Consider the following 20,587-nt stretch of genomic DNA (forward strand, 5'->3'; position numbering starts at 1 on the left):
GAATTGGCGGTCGCTGCACGAACCACTGCACTTCGGACCGCCTGACCGGGCGCAGCGATGTCAGGGCCAACTGGATGGCACCAGCCATCATTGCGCACCCCCATGCCACATGAAGCACCCGCCACCCAGCCACTCACCGCCGGCTGACACTGCCAGTCCTCCACTTCCACCGCCACAGGCAGGACCCTCAGTACCCCGCACCACTGCCTGGTGGCGGAAGAAAAAGCAGGAGGCTGACGAGCTGGCACGACAGCAAGGAATCCCCCCCAAACAAAGGAAAAAGATCGAGACTTATATTTGCAAGTGCTGTGGCCAATCTAACACAAAAGAGTTCGGCCACAGTCAATTTGGGGGGGAATTCTTTTGCTCCACCTCAGCCAGCAAAACCGTCCAGGAGTGGCTTGAGGAAAGAGAAGGGAAAAGCAAAATCGTGCCGGGGAGGATGGCCACTAAATTTTTCTTTTGTTAATATGTAGATGGGGCCCATACATTGCTTTTTTTTTTTCTTCTTTTTTTTATAACTGCCTGGCACTTTATATGTTGGCAGAAAGGGAGGCCTGCTTCATTTCATTTTTGAAGCTGTTTTTACTTTTTTTTTTTTTTTTGCAATCTTTGCAAATGACTGGCACTTTATATGTTGGCAGGCCTCCCTCTCAATTTTCATTTTAATTTTGGGCTTCATCTGCAGGTTATGGCACTAATTTTTAATGTATGTATATAGTTATTTCGTGTTCTTTTTTCATAAATGATTGTTTGATTTCTATTAGTTATTTCATGTTATATTTATTTTATATAGTTATTTCATGTTTTTTTCTTGTATTGTTTGATATTTCATTTTATAAACCTCGTTGATTGAATCTTATGTCTGCCTTGCCTCTGTCCTGCCGCCGCTTTAAGGGCTCTCTGTTTACCTTCCCGCGACCGCGTGGCTAATCGGCTATGCGTCCGCCCCTTTCACCTTTTACGGACCCGGCTCTGCAGAGCAAGCGGCCTTCTTCAGTCACGAAGATTGGCTCCCCGACGGCAAAAATGTAAGCCGATCTTCGTGACGGAAGAAGGCCTTGTTCAGAACTAGTCATAAACAGAAAGGCGACTGCAACTATTCAACTACCGTCGGAAATAAACAGAACCACAGCTATGTTAAAGCACCAACAAGGGGTGAAGCCTATCTGGATTTAGTATTCTGTAATAATCAGGATAGAATTGAGGGTGTAGAGGTGATTGAACCACTAGGGTCAAGTGACCATAATGTAATACAATTCTCAGTATTTTGTAAGAGTACAGATGCAAAGACTAAAATTGTTAAGTTGAACTTTGGTAGGGCTAATTTTGAGCAGATGCGACAAAGTCTAAGTAGGATAGACTGGGATAAGCTTTTAAATGTGGAGACAGTCGAGGAGCAGTGGAACAGGTTTAAAATGTTTTACATGTAATGCAGGACAGATACATACCTAAATTTGGAAGTAATAGGAAACAAAAAAATCTCCACGATGGATTAATAAAGATTTAAAAAAGAAGTTGCAAAGAAAAAAACTGCTGTATAAGGCATATAAGACTAATGACTGCAAAGAGAACCGTAGCGTGATGAGAACATGAGGGCAACCATTAAGAAGGATATCAGAGGCTAAAAGACAGTTGGAGAGGAATATAGCAGATAAAGAGAAAGACCCCAAGAGATTCTTTCAGTATTTTAGTAGTAAAAGAACAGTTAAGGAGGAGGTCAAGTTCATCAGGAATAGTAAAGGGAATTAAAAGATACAGACAATGAAATAGCAGATGCCCTAAACTTACATTTTTCTGAGGTGTTTACAAGTGAGCAAGTGGATAACCTCCAGAGGTAAACAACTACTAAGGAGGTACTGAGGGATTTGGAAATTGTAGAGGGAGAAGTGCTGCTCAGATTAAATAAGATGAAATCAAACAAATCACCAGGCCCAGATAATATTTATCCTCGTGTTCTTAAGGAGGCTAGTGAGTACATATATAAACCCTTGACACGTATTTTTAGGAAGTCACTGTGCACTGGAGAGATTCCAAAGGACTGGAAAATGGCAAATATCATCCCATTATATAAAAAGGGTGACAGGGCAGATCCAAGCAACTATAGGCCAGTAAGCTTAACAAGCATCACAGGAAAATTAATGGAAGGAATTATTAAGGATAAGATTGAGCAACACATGACAAGGACAGGAGTTATTCTGAACAGTCAGCATGGGTTCAGAAGGGGAGGTCGTGTTTTACTAACATGTTGGAATTCTATGAGGAGGCAACAAAAGGATACGATCAAAGTGGAGCTTATGATATTATTTATCTGGACTTTCAGAAAGCATTTGATAAGGTGCCACATGAGAGGTTGGGCATCAAGTTAAAAGAAGTGGGAATTCAGGGTGATGTTTTTAGATGGGTGCAGAATTGGCTCAGACACAGGAAGCAGAGGGTGATGGTGCGAGGAACCTCATCAGAACTGGCTGATGTTAAGAGTGGTGTTCCACAGGGGTCAGTGCTAGGGCGCTGCTATTTTTAATATATATAAATGATTTAGATAGGAATATAAGTAACAAGCTGGTTAAGTTTGCAGATGATACCAAGATAGGTGGATTAGCAGATAATTTGGAATCCGTTATATCATTACAGAAGGACTTGGATAGCATACAGGCTTGGGCAGATTTGTGGCAGATGAAATTTAATGTCAGTAAATGTAAAGTATTACACATAGGAAGTAAAAATATTAGGTTTGAATACACAATGGGCGGTGAAAAATCGAGAGTACACCTTATGAGAAGGATTTAGGAGTCATAGTGGACTCCAAGCTATCAACTTCAAACAGTGTTCAGAAGCCATTAAGAAGGCTAACAGAATGTTAGGTTATATAGCACGATCTGTGGAGTACAAGTCCAAGGAGGTTATGCTCAACCTTTATAATGCACTGGTGAGGCCTCATCTTGAGTACTGTGTGCAGTTTTGGTCTCCAGGCTACAAAAAGGACATAGCAGCACTAGAAAGGTCCAGAGAAGAGCGACTAGGCTGATTCCAGGTCTACAGGGGTTGAATTATGAGGAAAGATTAAAGAGCTGGCCTTTACAGTTTAAGCAAAAGAAGATTAAGAGGTGACATGATTGAAGTGTTTAAAATTATGAAGGGAATTAGTACAGTGGATCGAGACTTGTATTTTAAAATGAGCTCATCAAGAACACGGGGACACAGTTGGAAACTTGTTAAGGGTAAATTTCGCACAAACATTAGGAAGTTTTTCTTTAACAACGATAGACACTTGGAATAAGTTACCAAGTAGTGTGGTAGACAGTAAGACGTTAGGGACTTTCAAAACTTCGACTTGATGTTTTCTTGGAGGAAGCAAGTGGATAGGACTGGCGAGCTTTGTTGGGCTGAATGGCCTGTTCTCGTCTAGATTGTTCTAATTGTTCTAATTGTTCTAAAGCGCTGGCAGGACAGAGGCAAGGCAGACAGAAGATGACTATCCGGTCAGGCGGGTCAGGGAAGTGGAGTGGTTGTGCAGCGGACTGCTCGGGGCCCGTGGGTGTCGTGGCGTGCGGCAGGGGTAGGCTCTGTAGCAAGGGCCGAGCTGGTTGGCAGGGGCACGGCCAACTCCAGATCCCGCGTTGAAGCTCCCTGAGTGCGGCGTAGTGCCTACAGGGACAGAAAGCAAAGTAAGTCGCGGTGGGAGGGAGGAGAGCAGCATGGTGGATGGTACTTGTGTCAGTGCGTACTTACCATTGTGCCAGTGTGCACTGATTGAGGGGAATAACTGGATTCGAGTCTGGGCCAGGAGTACCGAGTTTGTGAGGATGTTTTCCCGGATGCAGATGTAATCCCGCATCACAGCTGCCCAGCGATTCACCCTCACGCCGCAGATGGTGGTTCCTTCGGGGTGAATCCTGGACAGCTCTACACAAGCGGCCTCCACAAGGCGGCTGATGTTTGGCATCTGTGCGGCTTGGCATGCCAGCACCACACCTACAACATTCAGGGGCCAAGAGAGAGAGAGAGAGAGAGAGAGAGTCAGTCAGTCAGTCATCATCCGCCGATATCCAATCAAAAGGATAGAGGCCACACCAAAGAGGTTGATCACTTACCGTCGCCAAGCTCTCCACTCCCGGTGTGACACTGGTTGCGAGTGCTTGCGTGGAACCTCCCTGCACCAGTCTTTCCTGGTAGCGTGGCGGAAGCGAACTGGGGCCTTGTAAGCCCTCCGGCAATTGTTCCCAGAGGGTGGCGATGTCCGCCACTTGCTGCTGCGTCCGCGTAGGTGTGGTGAGCACAGCTTGGAGACTCAAGGCCAGGTTGACCGCGTGCTGGTAACCTGGGTCAGTGTCAGTTCAAGGCTATGCTGTTGGGGAAGAGAGCAAAAGTGAGAAAGGGGCACTCATCAGATATTCCACAGGTATAGCACAACTTGTCAGGAGACACTTACCAGCTTGTGGGACCTGCTTTGAGTGGCCTCGTCTCCAGGGGAGGTCTCCTGGTCGGCTGGCCCAGACTGTGAGGCGCCGATGGCAGGTGCGACTGGGACCTGACAGGCGACAACGGTTGTTGGGCGAAGTCCTCCTCAAGGCGAAGCGGTGTTGTCCAGAGCTTCCTCTTCCGGCCCTCGACCTCTTGGAAGCCCTCATACACTGTCGTCGTCGTCCGTGTCAGTCCCATCCGGAGCGTCGGGATCCCTGCCCATCACTTCCTCCAGCACTCGACCGGTCTGCGAAAACAGGTACTGGATACCAATAAGCTCACCTGTGAAAAGGAGGCAACTGTTATAAAATGAAAAGGTGGGACGGAGGGAGAAACAGATAGACAGACAGACAGCTCGACGCCCGCCTCACCAGTGTACTTACGCGAGGCGGGTGTAATCCAACGAGCTTCCTATGATATAAAATGTCGCTCAGCTCGTTGGTGGAGTGCTGGAGTTGGCCACTGTAGCAGACCATCACGGTCTGCTCCCTCCACTGCTTGTGCCGCCGGTCTCGTTCCACAGCGTCAGGCCTTCCAGCAGGTAGGCCTGAAAGTGGGCGCACTGCTGAAGTGCCTGAAAGACACAATGAGGTGAGAGAGAGAGAGAGAGAGATAAAATGTAATGCCACCCACTCCCTCACAAGCACAGGTCAAAAGTACAGGTTTCTGGGCACCCTTACCAGGTATGAAGCGGTCCAGATGCAGGTGGAGCGACTCCAGCGAAGTTGAACCTGCGCACACCTGAACACCGGCAGCGTGATCCCCCTTTGACCAGCTGCCCGGTCTGCATGTACAGGTGCCGCCAGGTGGGTCCTGGAGGCAGTGAAGGTGGCGCCTCTGAGTTTTCCAGATTTCCTGGATCTTGTCGCGGTCCAAAACCGGGACACCCATGTTGTCAGTGGCATCCCGAAGGCCTCCAGCATCTCGTCAATGAGCGGCCAGTCTCCTGCACGCCCGCGTGTGCGGCGGCGGCAGTGGCGGGCCAGCTCCTTGGGATCTTTCCGTGGCGGGCCTCGGGGATGCGTTCCCGCCTCACCAGCCCTGGCCAGTCGCAGCAGGCGGCGTCTCCCTGGTCCCACTCAAAGAGGCAGAGCGAGAGGCAGCGCCATGAAGAGGCTATATAGTGGGTGGCTCTCCGTGGTGACACCGCCGCAAAGCGTCGCATCAGGTGCCACCGCTCGAGCGCACCACCAGCTGTTCCCACTGGTGGAATAAGAGGGACACCTTGGAGGGTCCCCGTGGGAACAGCAGTCTCGGTCCGTAGAGGACCAGAGCGAGGACACACTGGCATCGCGCGTCGCGCGCATCAGCCCGGTGGCCATGGGGTGCAGGCCAGCGCCCTCGGCTGCAGTGAGGACGCTGATAAGGACCTGGCCGTGCTCGTTCCCCACGTTGGTCACCCAGGCTGCCGTTCCTGCCGCGGCACCGGCGAGTTTCTTGGTCACCTGAACAATGAAAGGAAGAAGCGACAGTAAGCAGGAAGGAAGGAAGGAAGGAAGGAAGGAGGCGGCAGGCGGCTATCACCTTCTTGGTTGAGTCCATCTTCAGGATTGAGCCAAAGATGGAGGTGATCCGACCTTGATCTCATCTATCCTCGAAGCCACCTCCCTGGCATGAGACGGACAACAACCACTTTGTACTGGGCACGGGGTCATCAGCAGTAGAAGCAGCGAGGCCGCAGGTGGCTCGACACCGGTGTGATAAATTTGGTGGCGCGTGCATGAACTTTTGGACGCTTCAACCAGGAGCTGGTGTGCTGCTCGAGCTCGAGCGGTGGCCCCATTGCCCAGCGTGCGCTCCTTCATCTGCCCAATCAGCTTTACGTGCAGGATAACCTGTGTTAGACAGAACAGAGGCGTTAGGACTGCCCGTGTACCTGTGGAGAGTTGACCTAGCCTTCAGAGACTCCTTGTCTGACCTGTAAGTCAGGATTGCTGGAAAGTCATCCCGGTGGGTGTGGTGCAGCTGATCCAGGATATCCTGCGACCTTCTTCCTGCAGCGCCGGCACTCTAGGTACTCCGTGGCCATGAAGTACCATCCGTCTGTATCCAGGACCCTCCGGACGGTCCTGTAGAGTCCGGCTCCCGACAACCTGTGGCTGCACGCCGTGCAGGACAGCTTGTAGCCCCACATGCGTACGGCATCCACAGGAAGAGCGGCGCTGAAAAAGGTGTCGGCGATGTCGGGGCTGGAGGTGCACGCTATGGGGGCGGGAGGAAACCACCAAAGGCGAAGGTTGGAGGTCAGCACAGGCTTTCCGTCCTTGCCAGTGGTGAAAAGGGCCCGCTTACCCACTTGTGCTGTTCCTTGGGTAATGTACTCCTCCAGCCCTCGGGCAAAAGTAGCTGTGTGTGAGAGAGAGAGAGAGAGAAGACAGACAGACAGACAGACAGAGAGCATGACCAACACAAAAACAAACAAAAAGAATCAGACAGGGCCTCTTCCTTTCCCGGCAATGCAATTCATACAAACGCATCCTTTTAACTCACCTCTCTCCTGGCTACAGATAGCGCTTGCGAAGGCTGCTTTCCCGGATCAGCCGTCGGTTGGGAGCGCTGGGATGGCACTGGCCCTCTACTGGTTGCAGACTGGGAGGTAGATGCTGGGAAGGTTGTTTACAAATTCAAACAAATAACAGGTTAAACAGAAAAGTGAAGGAGCCACCACCAGTTTCCATGGGTGGCTGTCACTTACCAGCCTCCAGCTCCATGCTGGCCGACAGCAACGTCATCCGGAATCTCGACGGCGGAGGCTGCTGCAGAGAGAGGCGCTGGGGGCAGCGGTGGTGGTTTTGGGAAGGGAGGAGGTTTCTGCTGCCTTCGCCTGTCTCTCCGCGCACATAGAGCTGGGCGCATGCATCCTGGTGCCGACTTTGGTGGTCTGGCGCCTGAGCCATTTGATGTAACTGCATTGGGGTACAACAGCAGAAGCGGTAACACTTGAACAAATGGAAGCAGGGTCCCACTACCTTGCTGGGCCCTTCCCTCAGACCCCACCCAAAATTCTTTTCTCACCTCTTGGCCTCGGATCTGCTGTATTGTAAGGGCCTCAAATGTCAGGTGTCCGTGTTGGCGAAGCCGGCGAGCCTCTTGCCCTCGTCCGAGCCCCAGCCGACCCGTCTCCCCCCCGTCGACGGCGGATGGCCGTCTTCACTTCGGGAAAGAGCCAGGCGTAGGACTCCAGGGCGTTCTTATTGCCCGCCAGTGGGCTATCTGACACCTGGCCATCTTCACGCTCCCTCAGGTGGGTTGCCAACACCATGACGGCATAGCCGAGGTCATGGGTCAGCAACCATTTAAAAGTCTGGCCCGGTACTGTCCAAACTGGAGCTCGCTGGCGCTGCGCACCAGCTTGAGTCCCCGGGTCACCACCTGCGCCCGCGCGTCTCCTGGCCTGCTCCTGACCGTCTCGGCCGACTTCACCTTGAACGGCACAGAGCCGCTCAGGCGGTTTGCCTTGGGACCTGGACCGCCTGGTGGAGGCCTTGAGGGTCAGTTCACCAGAGGTCTCGCGGAACTGTGGCACAGGGTTCAAGCTGGAAAAATCAGATAAACCAAGAGAAAGTTACAGTTCCATTCCAAAGTTTTACAACACCCGTTTTCTTCCAATTTAACCAGCTGGAATGCAACGGCGACCTGAAAGCGGATCCACAGGAAACTGGCAGACATTTGACATTTAAAGTTTAGGTTACCAAAACTGAAATTAAAGGAAATTTCAGAATATTACAAATTGGCCTTCAGGGAACAACTAGTAGGTTGAAACCTCCATTTAGTCTGCACCAAGCGGCGTTACCTCCAACAGAGACAAAATAAAGAGTAACTGAGCATGTAAAAATGAACAAGGGAACAACAGGATGATAAACCACCACCTTTGAACAAATTCTATAGGCACCAAGCCCAATATCCCAAAAACTTTTTTTTTTTCTCCAATTAACCTTTGTCTTATTTAACCTATGAATACTTACATGTCAACACAGCAGGTGATGTTGGGTCTATTAAAACAACGCAATCAACCAGTACGTCAGTTAAAGAAAGAAACCTTACTGCTACAAACAAAGACTCACGTAGGAACACCAGTGGCAGCCATGGTAACAGATACCAGAAACAGTTAATTCTCAATTCTGAAAGAGTAAAGGGACACACAAAAATTAAATATAATGGTTAGTAATACTAATACACACTTTTCTAAGGCCTTTAATAATATTACAACTACCTTGATTACACTGCATTTTCCTTTTGTTGGCATTATTATTATTATTATTATTATTATTATTTACTAACAAACATCATTATGACGCAATTCTGCCCAGACTATTTACAGATATTTATATTACTGAAACCAGTTTAATAAAATACAAAAAAAGAATACTTTTATTAATATGTACAAAACAAATAAATTCTCATTACATTCAACCACATCTGTTTTATTTCAATTCGCTATAATCCTTGTGCACTAAGAGTAACATCAATAGCACCGTTTCAATAGTATCAGCGGCCCCACTTTAAGATGAGACTTGAAACTTGAAACATGACAAAACCGCTTTTACACGGGGAGGCGGGTCTTTCCCAACAAAACTTGAAACGCTTCTCTCTTTTCAGCCAATAAAAGTTTACAAAATTCTTGGCACAAGAGCGCCTCGACCAATCGCTGCACGCCGTTCCACGCTTCTGCTTGTCAATCATCCCACAACTCGGCACAATCTCGGCACAGAATAGCCAAGAAGATCGGAATTCTTTAGGGAGTTGGTTCTTCTCGTTCACAAAGAATCGACTCTTAGCGTGACGACAAATCAGGACACGGTCATTTACACGAATACCGCTGAGCAGACAGTCCACATATTGGACGTGATTTTTATACCATAAACAGTTGTAATAAACTTGTTTGTTATAATGAATAACTTCTTCGATTTCCATTTTTTCTTCACGACCCCCAGTAGATATCTCGCCCCACAGGTTGAGCCACACTGCTGTAAGGCTAAAATAAATGGCAACTGTGCCGGTAAGCGGCAGAGCGCAGCTTCACTGATGAGGGCCAAACTGCGGACAACCTCGACACGGAGCTTCAGTCTTGAAAGAAGGAAAAAGACAAGCCTTTAACAACTGATTAAATAAGTTAACTAATATGTTCTGCTGTAACTTTATTTATTATCGTTAGGACATACAAAGAAGCACTGGCATATAAATCTTAATGCTAACCTATCATACTGTATATCTGCGTGTCTCATATAAAAGCCTCACTCGTCTGTCAGGGCTAAGCTGCTGCTAACTTCACGGACATCGATGAGCAGTGAAAGGTCCGTAACCTTCAATAATCAGCTCTTAACCCCAATATACAGTAGCTCAGACTAGGTAGATATCAGAATGCATTTTATTTTAACGTTATTGCCCAAAGTATTACTGAGCCTAATAAATCTAAATGCCATTAAGTGCTTATATGTTTGATGTGCCAGCCTAAGAGCCTGCCCAGTACTCACACTGGCAAAGGCCCTGCCTGCAGTTTGCTTGTCTTCTGTCAGTGGCTGCTCAGCACCGGCGTTCACAAAACAAGATCTGCCTGTGAAAAGGCTGGCAGGCCAGGGCCCTTCTGCTGACATAAATGGTGTCCTTTTAAAGTTACCTCAGGCCTACACTTTACATAGCTAATAGCACTAAAACTAATAATAAAGAATATTTATCACTAATCAAAATTCTCAACAATATTCACCTTAGTAAAAGGAAAAGTGTCTCTGTGTATCTGCATGTTAATTCGGTTCATATAATTCTCTTATTCCAATAGACGGCACAACACAAACATTTGTCGTAATAAAATTAATGGCATTTGTCACTTCAGCAAATGGTACATCACAAATACTAACACTGCCTTTACAAATCCAACACCAAATGGTGTGTAACAGAGACATCATGTTACATTCGTCATTCTAACAGATGGCACATCTCAAACATTAATATGGCTTTTACAAATCCCATACTAAATTGTATATAACAGAAACATACACATTTATTTGTCATTCCAACATTCTATACATTAGATTACTACAAATGTTTGTAATGTGCCATCTGTAGGAATGGAAAATATAATGCATTTTATTAATACACTAGCAAAATACCCACACTTCGCAGCGGAGAAGTAGTGTGTTAAATATATATATATATATATATATATATATATATATATATATATATAACACAACAGGTAAGTAGTACTAACAGCAGCTAAAATGTATATGGATCATCTCTCGGTAGTAGATCCATTTTGAAAGGCGCTACACGATGGCTGTGGTATAGAAATTACATTTTTTATGTGAACGTCCAAATTTCTGCCTCTGGTAATGTGCCTTACCGGTATTACCAGCAATTAAAGAAAATTATTTTTGTGTCCTCTGCAGTGTTAAGAGAAAAAGGCTTTGGTTTGGGATAAAAGGAAAAAAGGTGTAAAGAAAGGAAACTTGCCTTTTTCTTTAATATAGTGTAGAGAGAGGTCTTCGCTGACGATATGAGCGTCGGGTGGGTCTCCTCTAGGCTGGAGAGACAGCCCTGCCATTAACTGTCCGGGATGGCACTGTCGGTCCTCCACTCCTGTGTGTGTCTTCATAATCCGAAATGACGACCTCATAATCGTATACGTGTAAAAGAAAGTGCGAAGCGCATTAATATTAGTTTGCCGTGGTCTAGAAATGGCATCTCGTGTTTACAGTTGTCTGGGCTATAGCTCATGGGAAGGGGGAAAAAATTAAAAGTGTTTACTTTGACTTAAGGCAGAAGCGCTGTCAGCGTCTCAAAGGCTGGCACAGCTACGCACGCGCGCTGGCTGCCCGACTTTTGTAGTGTTTTTGCAGTGCAGGAAACGCCACTTTTTGCAGACACGTTCACGTGAGCAAAACTCTCTGCGCTCTTTAGAGGTCTTGCTTTCTCTGCGTACTGCGTTCATAGTCAGTTCACGTGAGCCGCTCGGAGTACATGCATCGTAGCTTCTGAGCTGTGCCTGTGCGATCTTGCGATTTCCACGGCGTTATTTAATGTTAGCTAAGACCCGGCACTTTTCTCGCTACAGCAATTTTAACTCCGTTACAAAGTGATCCAAAGTCTCGTTTATACCTCGTGTCTTCTCATTAAACTTGTATCTCGCGAATAAAGTATTCAGCGTTTTTCTTCAGCACTCTTTGGGAGCTCTTCCATCTTTTCTACGTACTGCGGTCATAGTCAGTTCACGTGATTACGTGGGAGGCGTGATGATGTCACACGCAGCTCCGCCACCCATGGCCATCGGGCTAACGTCCATTACAGTATATGGAGAAAAATAGGTTCCAGTTATGACCATTATGCGTAGAATTTCGAAATGAAACCTACCCAACTTTTGTAAGTAAGCTGTAAGGAATGAGCCTGCCAAATTTCAGCCTTTTACCTACACGGGAAGTTGGAGAATTAGTGATGAGTGAGTGAGTGAGTGAGTGAGTGAGTGAGTGGTGAGTGAGTGAGTGAGTGAGTGAGTGAGTGAGTGAGTGAGTGAGGGCTTTGCCTTTTATTAGTATAGATGACTTACATTCCAATAAGTGGTGCACTGCCAATGATAATGCTGAGGTCCACGCTGGTCTCTTATATTTCATCCCAGATTATTAAATGCCACATTTCTTTGACATTTCTATACTTTGTCTTTATTTATTGAGTGACTGGAGTAAATATTAGGGCAACAGATGTTGGAAATGACTACTTATTTGCCCAGGGTGTTATCAACCGTTGAGAGGTTGCTTGAATAATAATAATAATAATTTTTTACATTTTTATTGTACTTTTCTCACTACTCAAAGCTCTTCTACACAGTGAGTGGGGAGCCACTTCAACCACCACTAATGTGCAGCATCCACCTGATGATGTGACGGCAGTCATTTTTGTACCAGTAGGTTCACCACACATGAGCTATTAGATGGTGAAGTGATGAGAGAAACAGTTAGCTAGTGAGAGACGGGGGAAGATTAGGGGGGCACAATGACAAGGCCTTGGAGGTAAATTTAGCAAGGACATCTTTATGAAGGACACACAGGGATCTTTAATAACCTTATAGAGTCAGGACTTCAGTTTTACGCTTCATCTGAAGGACAGCACCATTTATACAGCACAGTGTCCTCATCACTGCAGTGGGGTATTTGGATCCACATTCAGACCACCGGGTAAACCCCCTATTGACCTCACCAACACCTCTTCCAGCAGACACCCAAGCTTTTCCTAGATGGTCTCCAATCCAAGTACTGGCCAGGCCTGAATATGCTTAGGTTGATGTAGATGACCTGACTTGAAGTGCATGTGGTGTGTCTGCTGGCTACAGAAGAGCAAGGGCGGCAGAAGTAAGACCCCCTTAGTTAGTAACTGTCATTAAACTAAATGTTATATGAGCCTTCATGTGTCTCAGAGACATCTGCACATTTGTGAGTGCTGGTGACAGCGAGTCCCAGTGTGGGGCACTGAGAAGTGACAGGCTGGAGGGGTCACTCTTATATACTTAAATGGAATGAGTCTGAGGTGGGCTATTACAGAGGGACTGCCATCAGGGCATCACTTATACCCAATTGTGTGACTAGGATCTGTGTGTGTTAATCATAGGGTGCAGGAGTAGACGAGCCTGTTCAACAGACTTGATTACGTCTCACAAATCCTGAGATAAAACGACTTGAATAACCAAGAAAATGTAAAAACTGTGAAGGAGCCAAGAGCAGCGAGCACCTGCTGTGTGTTACGTGTCTGTCTGTCTGTCTGTCTGTCTGACTGCCTGCCTGCCTGTCTGTCTGTCTGTCTGTCTGTCTGTTATCAGTTTTTAAGATGTTTTCATATTTCTACTATCCTTGTGTTTATTAATTTATCATATTATTTTGTTTCTTAAACTGAGTGGGATTCATTTGGGGTCTTTACTGAATAATCTGATAAATTCCAGGCATGGATAAAGAAAAACACAAAAATTCATTATTGATAAGCAGGAGTGGAGAACTTATTATGGGATGGATAATTTGTTTAATAAAGAGGACTAATATGGAGTCTGATGTGGACTTCAGTGTGTAATAATGAATGAATAAGAAATACTGACGTGAATGACACTTTAGCAGACCCCCTGTGACAGGTCATCTCTTCTGTCACTTGGTGGTCTTCACTCTCTGAGCTCCTGTCTCACATTAACTGTTCACCCTCAGTGTCTCCTCAGATGTTCTCTCTGTGAGCTCTCAGCTTTCTCCTTAAATCTCCTCCTCCTCCTCCTCACTGAGCTAAGACAAACTTTCACTTTTGTTTCTTCACAAGTCACTTCCTAGTCTGTCTGACTGATTCTCTCTGCCTGCCTCTCCTCAGACTGATGATGGCTGAAGCCCAGCTGTTTGTATCACAGGACGAGTTCACCTGCTCGTGTGTCTGGACACCCTGACTGACCCCGTCACCATCCCCTGTGGTCATAATTTCTGTCTGAAGTGCCTCACGGACTGCTGGGAAAAGAGCCAAGAGAGCAGCTGTCCTCAGTGCAGACACACCTTCACCACCAGGCCAGAGCTGAACAGAAACACTCTGCTGAATGAAGTCATCAAGAAATTAAAGAAGACGGCACTCAGATCTCATCCTCCTCAGAATTATGCTGGCCCTGGAGACGTGGAGTGTGACTTCTGTACTGGTAAGAAGTTCAGAGTGGTGAAGTCCTGTCTCACCTGCCCGGCCTCCTACTGTCAGACTCACCTGCAGCTTCACTATGAACTAGCTGCCTGGAAGGATCACAAGCTGGTTGATCCTGATAGAAATCTGAAGGAGAAACTCTGTGAGAAACATCAGAAAAGTCTGGAGATATTCTGTAAAACTGATGATTCCTGTATCTGCACGATGTGTGTGGTGACTGGACATAAAAATCATGAAATGGTCGAGCTGGAGACAGAAAGAGAAGAAAAGCAGGTGAGTGACGTTTAGTGTTTAATGGAAACTGTTTGAATAACTTTGAGTTAAGGAATTTGTACATTTAATGTGACAGAGAAATCTATTCATCTACAGTAAAACTCGATTATCTGTCACTTGATTAACTGTCAGGACTAAATAACAAAACCCAACCTTGTGCACGCCAGCGTCTCCTGATTACTACATTGCACATCTGCACATTGGAACAACAGAAATCCCAGTGTCCATTACGTACCTTCAGCTTTAATAGCGGTTTGTAGCTTTTCTATTTTGTTATAATTAAACTAAACTACTATGCATTGTTATGGCCTATCAACATATGTGTGTGCTGTTTGAACTTATTAAACGTTTATGAAACAGCAACAGCTCTTCAAGTATTGCTTCAATGACGGAGTAGGAAGGCCAACAGTGAACGATATAAAGCGGGATGCTGAAATAATGGAAAAATGTGCTGAAAATGGAAACCAGTAATGGTAATGTTATTCTGTATTAATGTTAATGGTCTTCTGCATTGTAATTTTCTTTATATATTCTGTTATATCAGGTTGTGTTAATATATTGTGGTGTGCAGGCAGCTTGTGATGCTCAGTATGGGGGCAGAAAGGGCGGAAAGCTGTAAGTGATGGGACTGGCTGAGGGGCTTCTGCTCTGTGAGGGGCGGACAGGAGAAGTGAGGAGAGAAGGGAAGGTGTGGAGCAGGGAGTCAGGAGACAATAAGCAGGAGTGTTTGTGGTGTCAGAAGTACACAACGAGAGTGGCAGGAGATCAACTGATCAGTGGGGAAAGCTTTCTTTGATTGTTTAGGAGGTGAGCTCTGTAAGCCAAATAACGGAGTGCAAGAAAGGACACGCTTGTGAGGGAACGAAGACTCCATGTAAAATGTAGAAAAATCCAGGGGCCTCATGCATAACGCTGTGCGTAGAATTCACACTATAACATGACGTAGGCACAAAAGCCGAAATGTACTTACGCACAGAAAAATCTAGATGCAGGAATCTGTGCGTACTCCAACTTCCACGTTTTTCTGCTAAATAAATCCAGGTCAGCGTGAAAAGTAACGCTAGTGCACGCGCCTCCTGTCCCGCCACAACTCCTCCCAGAATTACGCCTCTTTGAATATGCAAATCAATATAAATTGCCCTTAAGATCAGCCTTTTGTGAAAAGACAATGGGAAAAGCACGGGGAAAATATAAGAAATTTAGTGAATAACAAGTGGAGGCAAAGGAAAAACTTACTATTTGTTGGTTTAAACAGTGGAATAATTAACAAAAGGAAGTTGATCGAGTGACAGAGTGTCGGAGAAACTCGAAAGCTCAAGTCCCCAAAGTCGCACAGTGCCCGAAATAAAAAAGAAGTTGTCAGATATCCAAGTCGCCATGAAAAGTTGAGTCGTAGCCCACCGTCTGAGTGTCGTATGAAAGCTTATTAGGGTACAGAGAAAAAAAAAGGCACACAGTGGGGAAAAAAGCAGAAAATGTCAACTTTAATCTGGAAATTTCCACTTTAATCACATAGTTTATTTTGTCATTAAAGAAGAACATCATAAACTTCATCTTATAATTGTTTAATTTACTAGTTTCTCAAATCCCATCGTAACTAAAGTAGCACGTTAAATGCTTTGTTTTGTATTTGATCTTCTTTGTGCTCTGTGTGTATGAATCACTACGTGCTTCTTAAACGGGCTTTCTCTTCCTCCGACAGGACACAGAATCCATTACATTCGTGATATTACAGCTCTCTGAATAACTAAAATACTGAGATGTATACGTGATATCTTTTTCATGATGATAGGATTTAAAGCACGTTATTAAACATGGGAACACGGTGGCGGTACTGTCTCTTTCAAACATACTAACTCACAATTCCTGTCCTTACTTTTCTTCCTCCAAATACCCACTCGCCTCACAATCAGCTCTGTAATGGACGTTAAGCTATCTGTAAGCTTAGAACGAAGATTCTTCAAAACTTTTAAGGAACATTGAAATATCTTCATAGTACGTGTTTAATTATTCTATCCATCTCTCCTTCCAGCATACAGCAATCAATCAGGATCAATCTGTGAACTAGCTAGCGCTGCATCACCGTGTCCTCACATGTTTAATTATTAACAATATAGATTATTTAAATGAAGTTAGTTTTATCTGTATAATATAATCAACATATTTTGCTGCATTTCATCTTAAAAATGATATTGTCATCATATGTAAATACGCACTTTATAAAGTGGCGCAGGCTGTGTAATATTATAACTGTATCTCAAGTTTACAGTGAGGTGATTGTACTTATAAGTACAGACAGTTCTACAAGGAGCACTTGATGGACTGATTGACTGCATTTAGAGTTCTTGGGATGAAACTGTTTGTGAACCGCGAGGTCCGTACAGGAAAGGTTCTGAAGCGTTTTGCAGTGTCTGAGGCAGCATGTGCTTGATGCTGTGTCCCGATAATTAATCTTTCCGATCAGCTGCTGCTGTGATTCACACTCCGATACAGTGATATAAAAAATCAGAGTGGTTCACTGAGAGTGATATGGAAAAAGATGATCAGCTGTGGCAACTCCTTACAGGAGCAGCTGAAAGAAGAAGAAGAAGGTGCAGTGAGAGTAACAACGCTAAAGCAGTTAGGTATTTGGAATACTATGGCTATTCCCTGGACCATTATGTTGTTACAGGTTAATTACAATCAGATGCATTAAACTAATAAACAATATGCGGTTAGATTCAGTGTATTTATAAAGCCGAATCAGGAATGTGCATCTAAGAAAGAAAGAAAAACCACACAGGAACAGTAGCACTGCTTTGACGCTGGGTAACGCCAGTCTGCAAAACCGAGCGGAGAAGTTACGCATGACAGGGTATGAGGTACCATGGAAATGTGCGTGGGTTTACGGCATTTTTAGGTTTTATACATCGCGATTTGATCGTGGAAACGTTCTTACGCAACATTTCTGTGTGACGCACCGTTTATACATGAGGCCCAAGGACCTCTGAGTTGTATTTGCTTATTACGCTGGTCATTACAATATTATATAAATTAATTCATTTTGTTAATATAGTTTTTTACGACCGTTTGCTACACTAATCTACTGTATGTAATTTTTAAAGTAGCTGCTCTGCTATCCGTCTTTTCTCTTATCCGTCACAGCCTCGGTCCTGACCCTGACTGATAATCGAGGTTTTACTGGACCTTATAAACCTGATGTTTCAAGTTCAGAGCATTGCCTGCTGGAGTCCATCCTGGTGAGACTGCTGCAAGTCATGAAACAGATCAGGATGAGATCCCCAAGATGGCCCACAAACACCTGAGTTCTCTCCTCACAGCCAGCTGAGTTTCTTTCTGCTCTGATCAGTTTCTCTTTTGAGTTTCTAAGGCAGTGGGAGGCCAACTATAGCCTGCTGTCTAGAAATGTCCACTGGCAGGGGTGCGAAGCGTCACGTGGGCTACGCGTAGAAATGTCTGACATTCGGACCCTCCTGAGGTGTTCTTAACAAGATGATGTTACAGTTGGCTGATGTAAGCGTAGTAAGTGAGCACACAATGTCATCCTAAACGTAATTCAATAGAAGGTCTGACACGTCAATAGACACACTCTGTACTGCTGACACTTACACGCTGAGTGTGCTTAGCTGCTCGTCTGCCTTTGTGGTGTTTGTCCATTTTTAAAGAATCAGAGTTTGCATTTGGCTGATCTCAGGACTTTTAAGAGACACATTATTGTCACATGTCAATCTGTATTGTACTCCAGAGTTAAGTCTACGATTCTTACAATAAGTTCAGCTCAGAAATGTCAATATACTATTCCTGTGTAGATTTTCTGTTTTTAATGATATAACTCATCAGGCTCTTCATTAGTGATTAGACATCATGGTATTTAGGGGAGCAGTAAGGACATTTTGAATGTCAAACCCCTGAGTGATAATTCCACCAAATGTATGATTATGACAAAGACTCTGAGCTTTCATATTTGGTAAAACCCTAACAAGTCCAGCAGGAGTGTAAAGAACTTACTAGAAGTGTAAGTCTGACCATCTAAGCCAAATTTCAAATCCCCCATCACTACTACACAACCTCAATGTACAGTAAGTTCAGATAAAGACACTTAACTTCAGTCCACCATTTGGTGTTTCTTCAAATAAAGGACTAGTGTCACATCGGCTCTGCCAGGTCTCAGTAAGTGACACAAATGTGGCCGAGTCTTCACTGGAATATTAAAAGAGCTCGGCTCACAGGTGAACACACGTTTAGAAACCAACATCTCAAAACAACAATGAAGTCTAGGAAGTGGCCTGATATTTAATCAGTTTAATATGAATCAGGTCACTAATATCGACATCTAATTTTTGATCTCTTTATGTTTTCTGTTGTTTGGCTATCACTTGATTTGGATTGATTTACATAAATCAGTTCTTCAGATGTCCCTGAAAGCAGACATGTAATTGTAGGACAGACTGGCACTGCTTGGTCAGAAGTCTTTTTCTTAAGCTTCCACCGCCTGCCCCTCTTTTATTGACTCGTACCTTCAGCTCAGATGTCAGTTCACTTCACCAGGACTCTCCTCGACAGTTTTGGGTGTCATCTGATCAGTCTGATCAAACACAGCAAATGACACCCAGCGATGTCTCAGTATGTCACTCTTTATCACTTTGTGACTGAAGAAGGAGCCAAAACTCAACTTGATGGACAACACTTAGCAGGAATTAGCAGTAAAAGGTTGGATTTCTGTTCATCCAAGACACCTACAGCAACAAGTCCACTCCGTCCTTTATAACCCTTTGTAAGCACTAGAACTCTGATCTCTGCCCCTGGATTAGCTTCTGTCCTGTAGTAAGACCCTTATTGTAGCCATCACAAAGGCTCAATGATCTCTTCTGCTCCAAAGGGTAACGTAGTGCCAGACAGTAAGAGCTGAAGACCCCTGTAATGGAGATGAACGTGGGGGTCTCATTCAGTCCTGACTTGATAAAGGAAAGCAAGGTGCACAAGTAAGAGAGACCACCTATAAAATCTGTAGAATTACTGAAGGAGGACATCAACCAGCAGTTGTACATTTGTTTGTCACTAAAAGATAACCAGTAAGTGTGAAACCTCAAAGACTTTAAACTGCAGAACAACTCACAGTCACAGAAGAAAAGTCCAAGAGAGAGAAAAGAATCTGTTAGAAGAAAGACAAAGCAAACTGAATGTTCTTAAATGTGTGACAGAGGAAGCTCTCCATGGACACAACAATCTGGACAAAGCGTCACCTCCACCTGAGTGACCATAAACCAAGTCAGGAGTTCACCTGCTCAGAGTCTGAGAACTTCTGACTGTGACTTGGTAGTTAAGATAAAGCCAGGGGTGAATTCTGGGAGTTGACATCACCATAACTGTGTGAAGGAGAAGGCTTAGCTGTTGTGAGGGTCTCTTCATAAATTCAGTAAGAAAACTAAAGTGGACTTGAATCAGTTCAGAGCAGCGTCTCACACACACAGAGGAGCTGTAAGGGAGTGTAGACAACCTGTGAGGAAAACCAAACTGCCATCACAGTGCTGACTCTAGAAACTTAATAAGTAACTAAGAACTGAAGCAGAACTGAGACGAGAACATTTAAAAGCTGGTTGGGAATGAATGATGTTTACTGGGAATTTTTGGATAAAAGTTTTGTGAAATAAAATCACAAGTTATGTGCCTTTCTATAAGTGCAAGAGAAAGAACAAACTAAGGTAACACAGACTCATGTTTGGTGTTGTCTGTTGATGTCGTCTGTCTGTATACACTTGAATACAGTACATCGTCAGTTGTCCTTATATTAGAAATACTTTTAATTTTTGACTGTGACTTGTTCCTGGTGGAGTTTGCATGTTCTCATTGTGTTCATGTGGGTTTCCTCCTACAATCGAAAGACATGCAGTTTAGGTGGACTGGGGCTTTGGAACATTAGCTCTACTGTGTGTGTATTCAACCTCGATTTTCTTGTTTTTTCTATCTTCTTAGGGTATCTGGAGTAGGGGGCTCTCAAAACAATGGCCTGTTAAAGCCCACTGAGACACTCCTTGGGTGATTTTTGGATAAACAAGAAAAGAGAAATTGTGTTCTTTGCAGTGTGAGGTGCGCAGAGTGAAGAGTAAAGCAGACAGGCCTGTTCCTTGTGCTGCTCCAGTGTTGCTCACACAGTCCTTGAGTCTGCCTGACAGATAGTCCATCATCAGGACACCACAGGCTCACCCAC

This window comes from Polypterus senegalus, chromosome 4 (assembly GCF_016835505.1).
Source record: "Polypterus senegalus isolate Bchr_013 chromosome 4, ASM1683550v1, whole genome shotgun sequence".
Lineage (NCBI taxonomy): Eukaryota > Metazoa > Chordata > Cladistia > Polypteriformes > Polypteridae > Polypterus > Polypterus senegalus.